At 35.4% G+C, this 13,785-nt stretch overlaps 2 long non-coding RNA genes across 2 annotated transcripts in view; one reads left to right on the top strand and one right to left on the bottom strand.

Annotated features, from left to right (window-relative positions):
• LOC116787637 overlaps positions 1–8,023 on the bottom strand; it is a 26,336-nt gene extending 18,313 nt beyond the window's left edge. The window contains exon 1 of the long non-coding RNA XR_004357354.1: positions 7,851–8,023. This is a non-coding gene — a long non-coding RNA (uncharacterized LOC116787637). The remainder of the gene's footprint in view (positions 1–7,850) is intronic.
• LOC116787636 lies at positions 7,697–13,134 on the top strand. The gene is made up of 4 exons (XR_004357353.1): positions 7,697–8,303; positions 9,708–9,829; positions 11,690–11,757; positions 12,849–13,134. It is a non-coding gene; the product is annotated as an uncharacterized LOC116787636 (long non-coding RNA).
• The last annotated feature ends 651 nt before the right edge of the window (positions 13,135–13,785 follow it).

Here is a 13,785-nt window from a genome sequence, read left to right on the forward strand (position 1 = left end):
GGCAGTGTTAGGTTAATAGTTGGACTAGATGGCCTTAAAGCCTTTTCCAATCTAAGTGATTCTAGGATTCTATCTAGCTGAAAGATAATCTGTGTTTACTACAAAACCAGAAAAATATCAGAAATCTAGATTAACAGGAAGAAAGAGAGACTAGAAGACCCTATTTGTCTTAAGTTCAGAGTTTTTCTTGTTTGCTGGAAGAATTATTTCATGGATCATTTATTTTAATATTAGCCTTTTTACAAGGTTTTATTTCTTAGACATTTCTGCTTGCTTCAGAGATAAGCTATATTCAGAATGGTAGCTCTAAAACAAGTGCAGGATGGAATATTAGTTTCCATCCATGGTCTTCTGCCTTTTATAAAGAAGAATAAATCACATGAGAGAAAAAAAAGATATGACTTTATGTGAACCTCAGTATGAGAGCAAAATGTTTTGTGATGGATGTTTGAACACAGTTTTCCATGTTAAATGAAACTTTCTTTTCCTGGACTTTACCATAGTGATTCAATAGTACGATACTTTAATAAGTAGAAATGTTTTGATGCACAGAAAACTAGTAGGAATAGTGACAGCATTCTTTTCAGTACATAAAACCACCTTGGATATTAATTTGTTTTCTGGGGTAAAAAAACATAATCTGCAAAATATGTAAATTGTTCTTTGCTGTGCAAATTAATGATTGGCTTACAGAAAAGCTTGAAATTGTAATGGAGTAATCCTACATATAGAACTTTGTGAGTTGAAAAAGACTTAACCTTTACAATTTAATTTCCAAGAAATTGAGTGAAATTCTCCTCAGGATATAGGAAATAATTTTCTGAGATTTACTATGAATTTTCAAGATAGTTTGCTATCCCGCTTGGTTTTAGATTTTTTAAATCAAGAAATTCCAACAATCCAGAAAGCCGAGTGACCCAACAATCCCACTTAATCTACACTTCATAAATACTGAAATATCGTCTCCTCACTCGTAAAAAAATCAGAGTGAATAAAAGAATTATATTTAAATGCCTCCAATCTCTGTTTTGATGTTTAAACCTCTTATAACTGTGTTAGTGTGTGGCTCAGGATCTCACCTTCTGTGAGTCTATTAACTATAGTATGGTGGGTCATTTTCTCTGACAAAATCTGATCTCTTCAAGGTACCAGCATTCCAAGACAGAGACAGTGCACAGGTTAAAACCCCATGATGGCATGAGTCTTAAGTTACTTACAAAAAGCAGGACCTATTAACTACAGGAGAGGGATGGAAAATAAGTTGAATGTATTCCCTCTTGATTCCTGTGCTCTGAGATGAGTTTTGATCAAAGTGTTCTTCTGGAACCTTATTGACAAAAGCCCATTTTTTTCCCACTATCCCACATAAATCTGTATCTTTCACAGAACTCAGAGGAGCTCCCTAATGACACAGCGTCAGGGTTACTAACTTTGGATACAATAGAAGCAGCCACACTGACCCAGACTTTTTGTATTATAAAAATTTGCCTGAGAGAATCTGGAATAGAGTTTTTATATAGCTATTAGTGTTGATGTCTAAATCAATGTAGAATTAGACTTCCATAGAGAGCTGTTATACCCTTCTTTTTCCTGTGTCATGGAGACACTGAATAATTAACCCCCTGAAACTCAACTTTTATGCAAAACAAGAAAAAGCCACACGTTTCACAGGCCCTAAACAGAATAAAAGTGACAACATCTTTACTGTTACAGGAGTTAAAGATTTTGAAAATCAGTCATCTAAAGGGAGCTAGATTCTCTCAAAAATTTTATCCTAAACTTGACTTTTATTTTTGTTCAAATGAGACAAGAGAACTTTTAAAGCAATAGAACACCAAAATGTGCAATACTGTGACAAATTGCTCAGTGCTACACTCAAATATTTTTTCCCATACCCATCATTACTCACTGCAATGGGCAATGACATAATCAATCAACTTGAAAAATAAACATTAAGAAGAATTCAAAATGGCATTAGAAAAGCTTTAAGAAAGCTGCCAGTTGGTGTTTTATACCAGCTTGCTCATTTAATATTCTAGAACACCCACAAGTGCATGATTATTTATATTAATTGACTCATTTCCATGGCATCTTTCTGAAGGCAATCATGTGATTCAGGGCAATGATTAAATCAAGTAGCAAGCACAAACAGATATTCATAATCAACTTTAAATAAATTATCCTTTTGTTATATTCTGAGCTCTTCCAGATTGCAGAGGAAGCTCGCATGGAAATACTCTGTCTACCTGGTGACTGACAACTTGCAGAAATTACTAAACTGCCAATGATAAATCCAGTCATTCAGATTTTGGAGCATCAATGACTGTATGTATTTGCCCACCCAGATCTGTGACTGCAATATGAATGCCTAAAGTAAGCACAGATCTGGATATATGTACTGAAAGCAGCACACATCTTCCAAAAAATAACAGTTTTAACATGCTTTTAAAAAAAGAAGACTCTGATGGTATTCTAAGGTAGTTCTAATGTGACAGTAATACCAAAATCAGATTGATATTTAAAAGATAAAATGACAGTTTTAATGTCATCACTTAAGAGGACTAGCTTCATTTTTTCAATGAAACACAGCAAACCAAAATTCAACTTAATTTTAATTCAATACTTAAAAGCAAACACTATCTTCATCCATGCAGCAGTGTTTCATCTCTCAAATACATCTCAAATGACACCTAAAATGTTAGGTTAATATAATATTGACTTTATATCATTTATATGCTTGGCATAGAATGCAATTTGTAGATTTTTCAAGATTTGTATTGGTGAGTCCATAAGCAATGCTTACTCTAACATGATCTTGAGGTTGTAAGAAGTTGTGAAAACTGGAGGATATTGACCCTTGAAATGTAACCCAAGCACAACCTCTGCCTATACACTCTCTAGTAAGATTCAGTGTTTCCTTGGGATTTTATTTTCCTTCTTTCTCAAGCACTCCAAGCTTATTCCTGTACCATGTAGAAAGCAAGCGCTGTAACAAGCTGCTCTCAGTAAGATAGTACCAGTCATCTAACAAAAAATTCTCTTGCACTTATTTGAATATATATATCAACAGGGTTGATATATATAGGGTTGATGAGAGGCCAGAAAAACATAGTTTCTTTACTATTTAGACAAAAATGCTTATGTGTCCAAAACAGAATTCAGCTAAGTACGTATCCTGGAAACATAGCCATTCTGATCCTGAAAAATGTCCTAAGTAAAGACAGAGAACACAGCATGAAGTTCATGTAGCTTGAATGGCAAATTTAGAGAAATTGGAAGTGAAAGAAGAGTTTAAGAAAATGAATAATGGTAAAAAGCTGGGAGGTTTTGAGGTTGTTTTTCTCCAGGAAATAGTTAGAAAGTGATTTACACTGTGTACAACTCAAGGGAAAATATCTACTCTTCATAACTCTGTATAAGCCTCAAGAACAAAAGGACTCCCCTCTAATATACCTCAGACTTAATAGGCACTGAGATAAATCAAAAACCAAAGGTTTATTAATCACTTAGATTTTCCCCTCTTTTGGCTGTATTTCATTCTATAGCAGATTTTCTGAATTCTGATGCTCAGTAAGTGTGAGACCTATACAGAAACCAAATGAATATCTTGTCTTACACTTCCAGTTCCAGAACTTACATAGGATGTGTCTTATAGGACAATATATGATTTTGTGCATTTTATGCTTATGGGTGTTTCAATTCTCATTTGCTTCTCGGGACTTTTCCAAACATTAGTAACTAGATTAAAAAAACAATTAAGCATTAAGACTCATAGAGAAAATATTGAATTTTATTGGAAAGAATATTCCAATATTCTTGGACATCCAGTCCGAGCTTGGTGTCATACCTAAAACGTAACAAAATCTTAACTATGTCTTTTATTTTTATTAATTTTTAGCACTCTGCCTTTGAATTGTAAATAAGAATATTTTCTTTATAATGCTGAATCAAAATTTCAAGATATTGCAGCTATCTTCATGGAAAACTTCCAATTACAGCCATATGAAATCAAATCCTGTAAGCTGTGCTTAATTTCTAGGATGAGAACGCACACAATTATATTAGATGTCCTTTTTTATGTAGGGGACCTGTGTCATTGAACTTGAAAATTCATTAACAATTCATTAATCTTTATAAGATATATCTCCCATGTTTGTCTGATGGAGGAAAATTTCAGGGACTTGCATGCTGCCATTCATTTCAAATATGATGCTAAACCTCCACTGGGCTTAATTTTCTTTTGTGCTAAACGCCATCACTGATGAACTGAACTCAATGATTTTAGCCTTTTCAGTTTTAGACAGATGCAGTGGAATAAATCCAATGCCTAAAATAGTGCAATGCAATACCTAGTGAAAGTAGAATGAAGGTTGTTGCAAGGAACGGATATCTTGAAGCCATTGCCTAGGAGTTTGATTTTTCTATTTAATTATACTGGTAATTAATTGCATCAGTAGCCAGATGAATTCCACATTCTCTGCAGAATGTGAAGTAGAAGCTCAGCAGAGAAGCTGCTCTCTGAGACAAGTCAAATTCCTCAGGAGAACTTGACTGAGACTTGATTATATACAACACTCCCAGGCTGCTGGTTGTTTTTGTTCTATTTAGTTCAGTCCCCAGGGACTCAGGGTATTGTCACTGTCTCCTGAAATTGAGGTCCATTATATTGACCAATGATTTATTAAAAGAACTTTTAAGTATGACTCTTATAACTAAGAAGTTTTTTTAAGAACAGTGGGCAATTTTACTTTTCAAACGGGACTACTCCAGACACACATACTCAGATTTTCAACTGTCTCTGTGTCATCCGTGTTTATCCATAGTATCTCGATACATTTTTGCATTGCAAATGTTTTGTGAATTCCTTGTTTATTGCTTCAATTGTTGGATGTGGCAGCAGTACAAAGGTGGTAGTATTTTGTTCCACTTTGCTTGATGTTATAAAAAATATATATTTAAATAACTGTGCATATACGTATGCTACAGGTGTGATAATTCAATGTCAAGGCCTAGATGTGCAGCGAGTGGGATGTTATCTTCCCTCTTTTTTACCAGAGTCCTTAAAGCAATGACCTGAGTTGACCCCACCTTGTCTTTTGGTACTTAACAGAGACAATTAATTTAGAAGCCTAATTACTGAAAGTGTCTCCTATGGAGAGTTGCAGACATCTTGACAGAATGATTCATATCTTACACAAGCTGACTCACTTTTTGGAAATTAATATCTTTTTGCACTAATAATAGAGGGAAACCTAAAGTGAACAGACTCCTAATTTAGGCAGGCCAGTTAAAGACACAAGATTAGATGAGTGAAGTTAGGTCCACCTAATTCATTTCTAGCTTTCTAAAGTAGTCTCAGTCAAAATTGCCTCATACTGGTGTCTCAAAAATGAGGGCATTTTTTAATCCAGGAGTGGATTTAACACAATTTAAACAAAAACATGAACAAGGTATTTCCATTTTGGGGAACATTTTTTAGCTTAGCTCTTTTAGTGACGAAAAAATTTTCTTTTTTTTTTTTTTTTCGAAATCAGATGAGGAAAAGCGGGGTACTTTAGTTGTGGAAGTTCTATCATTGCCTCCAGCACACATCGAGTCATTCAAAGGTTCCTGAGCTGTCAAGGTGATGAAGTGAAAGAAGAAAGAGCTAAAAAGGGGAACAGTATCAGGGGAGTGAGTGCTTTCTCATTTGGAAGATTTGAGAGTGAGGTTTAAATACCTAAAAGCAGGAAAAGAAGGACTAATTCTTGATAAGAGGTTCATATATATGTAGGACAAGACAAAAGGATACAATCATAGCAAAGGGAACTTTTCTGAAAAGTTGTTCTACAATATGTTTGGTTGATTAGCTCTGGTTAATGTCAGTGCTGCAACTCCAACTCTAATGTCACAGCCTTTCTTGTTCAACTTTCCAGGGAAAGATGAGTTGAAGATTACAAATGTCATGAAGATTCAAGGCCATTTTTAAGTTTCAGAATTATGTTTGACCTTTGGATACAACACCCTGTATATAAGTAAGCAACAAATGTTGCTATGGATAGGAGTCAAGATAAAGAGACACACTATTCATGTTTTTCCCTCATGCAGTCCTAACTTGAACTGCATTTACTGTTGATTTGTGAGAGGAGATAGTGCAGTGTTAGTTCAGATTGCATGGTTACCCTGAGAGATGGGTGAATATAAAAAATTGAGGCAAGGACCTGCAGTTATTTGAACCTATATTTAAAACCATATTTTAAACTCTTTTTTTGAGCATTGTAAGAAGTTCCAAAACACTTTTTGCTTACATTTGTCCATAACAATCTGTAGGATAAGTTTTCACACAAAACTACAACTTTTGGCACCAGACTGGAAAAACACTCACTGTGAAGCACATTTCAAAGCAGTTTTTGTGGAAAGTGCCTGGAAAAAAAAAACAAACAACAAAAAAACCAATGAAGTAAACAAAGAAAAACACTTGAAGGAGAAGAGATTGGAAACATATGCTTCTATTCCTTATTATAGTACTTTAAAGTAAGGGAAATATCAAAACCAAATGAAACACAGCAAACCAAAATTCAACATAATTTTAATTCAATACTTAAAAGCAAACACTATCTTCATCCGTGCAGCAGTGTTTCATCTCTCAAATACATGTATAAGAGTATTTTGGCTCTCTACTGAGTGTCTGGTGTTTTATAAAATGGCTATATTATTTTATAATTTCTCTTACAGATTCTGCTCAGAAACTCATCATGTAAAACAATCAATTCCCTTCTGTAAATGTATTCCCTTAATCTTGGATTTTACATTCCCCATTTTTTAGTATGTAGATGATGTAGGCTATGCAGAACTTTATTCTCCTAGGTACTTAAAGACTAAAACACCAAGTGAGAATTATAGTTTGGGGATCAGAATGCAAGTGTAACAACAAAGTAACAACTTTGCATTTTATGTGAGTGACTTGAAAAAAAAAGACACATTAAACTTGGATGCATGCTCTGCTGTTTCCTCTAGGACACAAGACAAAATTCAAAACACAAGTACTTGTACATCAGGATAATGCCAGCCAAGAGTGAAACTATATAGAACCATATTACAGTGGATATCCATGTAGGCAAATCATTTGCATGAAAACAAGCTAAAATTTACAAAATGTCAAGCTTATGACTTGATGCTCCATAACTTTAGGGTCCAGTGAAGAATTAGATGCTTGGGGAGTGGTAAGGGGTCTCAAGCTGGACAGGACTTAAAGAACTGTTAGACATGCTCCATAATTCAGGAGACCACGGCAGTAGTCTCTAAAATTGTGATGAAAGAGCAAAGCAATCACTCTCAATAAGAAAACTTCTAAACTCCTATCTCCTGCCTGACATGGCTGTGAAGTCAGGAGTTTTCTTCCAGCCTGACTTTCTAATTGGCACCTTTAGTAACTTCAATCAAACTCTATTAAGTCCTCTAAGATCACTAAATTACCTTTTTCCTTGACTATCGAGATCAGTCCATAAGCCAGATCCCTTCTCCCTACCTGATAGTCTTCCAGTGGAGCAAACTCAGTTCCTCCCAAAAAAAGGCACGATTAACCTGTTATGCATAAGGTAGGATAAAATCATCCTTCTCTTCAGATGCCCTCTATCTTTCTGAAAGAACATAGTAGACAAACTGCAAGTAAGCAAGCATAAAACATATATATACAGTGAAAATACTATATACCTATAACCCCAGAAACCCTAAATAGCTTCCTAAAAGGGAGGAGGGGAAGGGAGAAGGGAAAAAGGACAAAATAGGATGAAAAGGGACAGAAACAAAACAGGTATACACAATCTAAAAACCTGGTAAACTAGCAAAATAAAGAACTGGCAAAATCTCACCATTTCCCTTGAGAGAAGCAGGATGTCTGGATGCTGCCCAGCACTCTCCCCTCACGCGTGGCAGACAACAGAGGTCGATACAGGCCTCAACATCAGATAAGCAAGACCACGCACGGATCTACTGTTCTCGAACCTCGCCAGACGAGAAGAGAGCTAAGGTCTCTCTGGTTGGCTTATTTACACCTCAGGTTACGTAAAGGAATAGCATGGAATACTTTCTGTGTCACCTTCCTAGTTCCTTCCTGGTTACAAGCTGGTCTCCAGGAAGGCCTAGGGTTAAAACTATCACAGACCTACTGTTTCAGTCTTTCCCAAGTGATGTCATAAAATGAGAACAATTCATATGTTCAATAGGGGAGTGGATCTGTGTTTTGATGCTTGGCAGCTGATAAGACAAATGCTTGCTTGTATCTAGAAATCAGATTTTTCCATGTCTTTCTAGTCCCTTTACTGGTGGGTACACCAGTAAATTCAATATTTAATAATGAAGTGTTTTCTTCTGTGGTATAAGTTTTTCTTCTGTTTTGCAGCATTTATTATAATACAGATCTCCAATTTGCATATTTGCAGATTTTGACTTTTATGCATTTTGTTGGTACATTTACATGTGCATTATTTTCAACTTTGATATAGTCTACCTATAGAATAAATCTATTTTTCTTCTCTGATTTGGATGTTATTTGGAACCAAAATATTGCTTGTAATGGATTTTCGTTCTTTGAATTACATAGGAAAATATATTTATTTTGTGCATTGTCATGCAGATTTTCTCTGAAAAAAAGGCCTCTTTTTTCCCTTTCCTTTCTTTTCAGCTGAGATGAACCCTTGATAAATTAACACTTGTATTGCAGGCAACCCTCAGGAAAAGAAACATAGCAAACACTTATGATTAGACTTTTTGGATCAAGAATTGATAAATGAAATTACTTCAGTTTATTTTTAATATCTATGAAGACACAACCTGTGTGTTAGCATGCTTACAATATGGCAAAAAATTAACAAATGGTGAGAGTGATTAGGAATTAAATTACTAGCCGTAACTACAGTGTGACTTGGCAATCACATGAAAGAAGTAGGAGACTGCACAGCAGCCAATAGGGCCTTTTATCCTCAGCTAAATGCGCCTGTTGAACCTACTTGCTATTTTTTTAAGGAATGTGTTATCTCACTGCTAGGTGTACATAAACGGTTATTGAATAACTCAAGTTCTAGTATACTGTGCTTATGTTTACTAGTGTTTTGCAAGAAAGATCCTACTTTTCTCTTTACACAGGTATTTTATGGCAGAATTTATTATCTTTTATTCACAAATATAGTTTCCAATTTTCTTCTAAGCAATATTCACATACCATTATAGTCTTCATCGGATAACAGCAATAAAAAAGAGATTTAAAAAATCCCAAAACACCAGAGCACCAGCTTTTCACATTCAACTGATAAAAAATGTGCAAACTATAAAATGATTATGTCACTGTGTGTGTGTATTTCCTTATGCACATGTACATATGATTAAGATTGAATGTATACCGTTATGATTAAAAGGCATGTATATGTGAAACATGCATGAAACAATATATAATATATAGTCTATAATATATGCCTTCTGCCATCTTCAGTGCATTGGTAGGAGAAGGAAGGATGAATGCTTTGTCAAGGGAAAGAAACAGAATATAGATGGGCAGCAGGGAGGAGCAAGTGGAAAGCAAAAAGTTTTCTTGCTTGTGAATGAATGTGCTCACAGAATCTAAGAAGATGGGAAGCAGTAGTGCTGAGACAACAGACTACCAGACAGTTTTTCAAAGCAGATATTTTTTTTCCACAGTCCAGTAAATGAAGTGCTTTTCATTTACTTCACAGAGGACATTACCTCACAGTCCACAAGGCATGAGTGTAAGTGAAGAGTCCCAGAAATCCTTCCATCCATGCCCAGTATAAATAAAGGATATTAACAAGCCATTCTTCTTCCTCTCAGTGCTGCTGTAGGTCCTTCACTATGAATGCACATATTTAACTCTATGTGTTCCCAAGATCTTTTTATGATATATACATGCTAGCTGTAGAATATATGTGTGTGGAACTATTGTACTTAACTGGTGAAATATGAAGAAACGAGAAGGTAATGTTTAACCTCTGTACTGGGTTGTTCCTTGAAAGAATTTTAGGAATTTGCACACTTTAGACAACATTAATATTGGGATAAAAATCCCAAACAAGCCACCAACTGCCACTGAAAATTTGATAGTCTTCTTTAGAAATATTGCAGCAAATACTTAGAGTAAATTTAAATTTTACTATGAAGCAGACTAGTGATTCTGATCTAAGTCCAAGGCTCAAAGTATTCTGAACACTTGATCTGCTATAATTTCATTTATGATAAAGAAAACTCTGACACAACATGATTAACAACTTTAATTATTTATAAGAAAAAAGATCCCAAGGAAATATAAATTAAATGCAATTAAGCAGTAATACTAGTCTTAAAAAAATTGCAACCTATTTTCCCAAGTGATTAGATGACTGAAGGCACAGAATTTCTTTTTTTCATGTACTCATGCAGTGTTCATAATCATTTTTTATTTCAGGTTTTAGGTCAACAGCTTGGTATGGTGTTCAATACAAAGAGTGAAAAAAAAAGCTTGATATAACCATGCAATGGAAAGAAGTTGTGATGCCTGCTTTAAAATACAGCCTCTAAAACTATTTTTATTTTTGTCTCTGATTCAATTTTTCCCCATGATATTGTTGACTGATTCCACCAAAAATGTTATTCTTACCGCAAATCAGTCAGCTTGGTGGCATTATGCCAGCTGTGATTTTGTATACTTTCTCTACATGTCTGTAAAATATGGCTTAATAACAGAAGTGCAGACAGTGTAATAAGGAAGACATTGATTATTTAACTGAAAATTTGCTATGACTTGCAATGGTTTGTAGTAGTAGTGATTCTGAACTGTCATTTGAGATTACTTTTCAAGCATTCAGTGGCCACTATAAAAATTTCTTACACTCCATTTGGGGTACTGAGTGTTCCAGTTTAGGTTCTCCTATAACAGCAATGTCACTGGAAATGGCATTGAGTGTTTCTCCAGAAAAAAAAAACAAACACCAAAATCTAACCCCTCCCAAGCCCCCCCCCCACCCAACAACAACAACAACAAAACAACAACAACAAAAAAAACAACCCAAACAAAAATGAAAAAAAAACACAACCAACCAACCAACCAAACACAAACCCAAACAAATCCCCCCAAACCAAACACTTTTCCGTTGGAATACAATCTTTCATTGAAATACAAGTATTCTTAGCCTATCGTTATGTATTCTAGGAAAGCTTGGAAAAACATTACAGACACAGGGAAAAATTGGAGTGAGCTGTTGCTAGCATCACAAAACTGCCTTGTCTATGAAGTCATACAGGTTTACAGCCTGCCAAGTGCTGTAGGAATGACAGGGAAGAATAACAAATACTTACATAATGAAGTGCTTGGATATTAAAATGCCTGAAAAAGGAAAATAATAGAAAAGGGATGAACTGAGAGTGAGGCAATTTTGAGGCCCTATTTGCCTTCAGTATTCCTAATATAACCAAGACTAATTAATTTCTTGTGTTATTTCCATCTCTGTCATTTACACAATTCGGAAATTCCCATGGAGTATATTTTTGGTATGGAAGGGGCTGGCAGGAATAATAAAATTAAATAAATTGTTTTACATGTTCCTGGATTTTTCCTCTAATTACTAAAGGATGTGATAAAGTGCTGGTTTTATTACATTTATTAAACTATTATGGCTACTTAAAAGTGGTCATTTTACACTCAATTTTTTTTGGACTCTTCCAGGAAAACAAATTCACCAAATCATTTAAGTGGTTTTCTTTGTACTACCTCTGTTCCTCCTACATAGACAGGTAGAACAATCTGAAAAAACAGCTGCCCTTGTTTATCTCCATCTTCCATGGAGACCTAAGAAATAACTCCTATTTTCATGTTTCCTTTATCTGTTTATTCCACTTTACTTTACACAGTAGAAGCTCTGAGTATCATCAAAGCTAACCAGCCTTCATTAGATCATAGCATCACAAGGATGTAGTTTACATTCTCTAGTTATTTTAGGAATTGCTTGACTTGCTGAAAATACCTCATTCCTACATCCGGCATGGGATTCATCTGATCTGTTGTAGGCATCTGCAATACATGTCTGTCTGTGCCTGAGACCGCAGTGTATATTCCCTTTATAGCCAATGGAGAGAAACAAGCATTTCTAGAATGCAGCTCACCACTGCTTAATGTAGATTCCCAAACTAGGTCAGATGAATCACACCTTAAAAATTGATGTACCTCTCTATTGTGTGTTATGCATGTTTGGTGACTGGTTCAGATACAGATAAATGCCAAGCACTCTTTCCAAACCTGACAAAGCTTGTTTGCCTTATTCTTTTCAAGAAAAAAGTCCTATGCATCTAGCTTTTAACTCCATTACATTTTAAAATAAATTTTATCTTAGCTTTAATTTCCATAATAGTGTTAGTTAATGACATTTAATTTGCTGACTGCCTGTTTAAGACTGATCATTGTATTAGGTCCAGAGTTGATACAGGGGAAGAAAGATGTTCAATAGGAAATTTCATAGGCTAATTAAATATGTAAATGGGTATAAATTAGAGTATGAGTTTATAAATGTTCCTTGACTGGTCCCCTCCTGAGACTAGTCCTTTCTGTGGGATAGAAGCTAACATTTTCAAGACTGGAATAAAGTTTGTTCTTTGAAAAGAAAGAGAAAGAAATTATATCATGATGATATACTTTTAAAAAATAGTTTAGAAGTTAGGTACATAACTGGTTAGGTTGAACGAGTTCTTTGAAAACTCCCGGATTAAGAAGAATATTCAATCCAGATGCTCAAAGTAATAGGTTATTCGGCAACAGATGGATATTGCTGTTTCCTAGAAAAGAATAGCAACAAATAGGTCAAGCTGTTGTTGCCTATTCTCATTCCTAGCACGTGAAGGAAAGTATCACTCTTGGACCTGATACTTACGAACAAGGAAGAACTTGTTGGCATGTGAAAGCCAGAGATTGCAGTGCTGATGCTTAAGATCCTAAAAGGAGGGAGTAGAGCAAGTGGCAGGTCTGCGATCCTGGTTTTCTTGAGAGCAGATTTTGGTCCCTTCATGGACCTGCTTGGGAGAATCCCATGGGATATAGTCTGAGAGAGAAGAGGAGTTCAGGAGAGCTGATTGGTATTCAAGGATCACTTCCTCCAAAGCTCAAGAAAGAGTTGTACTGACAAGCAGGAAATAAAGATAGCATATGGACTGCATGGAAGAGCAATAGTCTTTTAACTGAATGTAGGTAAAAAAGTATATCCGATTTGAACACAGAGGCAGGTGACCCAGAAGAAGTATATAGTTGCTGTCCAATCTCGTAGGGATAAGGTTAGAGAAACCAAGAGCTGGCTTTCCTGGAGTTGAATCTAGCAAAGCCAACAAGAAAGGATAAATAGCAAAAGGGAGACTAGGGAAAACAGTACCCCTCTGCTGAATGGGGAATGCGATTTCATGACAGATAACATGAAATATGGTGACGTACTCAAAACCTGCAGAGGCTATACAGCAGCCCCCAGCTGGGGGGTTTTCAGTTGCTGCTTTAGACTCCATTGTTAAATCTCATCAAGCCCTACTTCAGGTCCTTTTTTTGGATCTAACCCAGAAAACTTTCTTCAAAGCCTGAATGGTGAATTAGAGAAAATCTTTGAGCACAGTTGTCTCATTAAGCACCAAGCTGCCAGTTTAAGTTCAGAAATATTAGTCTGATGTTCTTTCATCTGCATAAATACATTTTTACAGGACATTTGGCCTTTTTCATTCCCACAGTTTTCTAATAAATATTGAACTTCATAGGAAAAGAGAACGGCTGTTCTGATTGAGAGAAAAGAA

The sequence above is a fragment of the Chiroxiphia lanceolata genome, chromosome 5, assembly GCF_009829145.1.
Source record: "Chiroxiphia lanceolata isolate bChiLan1 chromosome 5, bChiLan1.pri, whole genome shotgun sequence".
Taxonomy (NCBI): domain Eukaryota; kingdom Metazoa; phylum Chordata; class Aves; order Passeriformes; family Pipridae; genus Chiroxiphia; species Chiroxiphia lanceolata.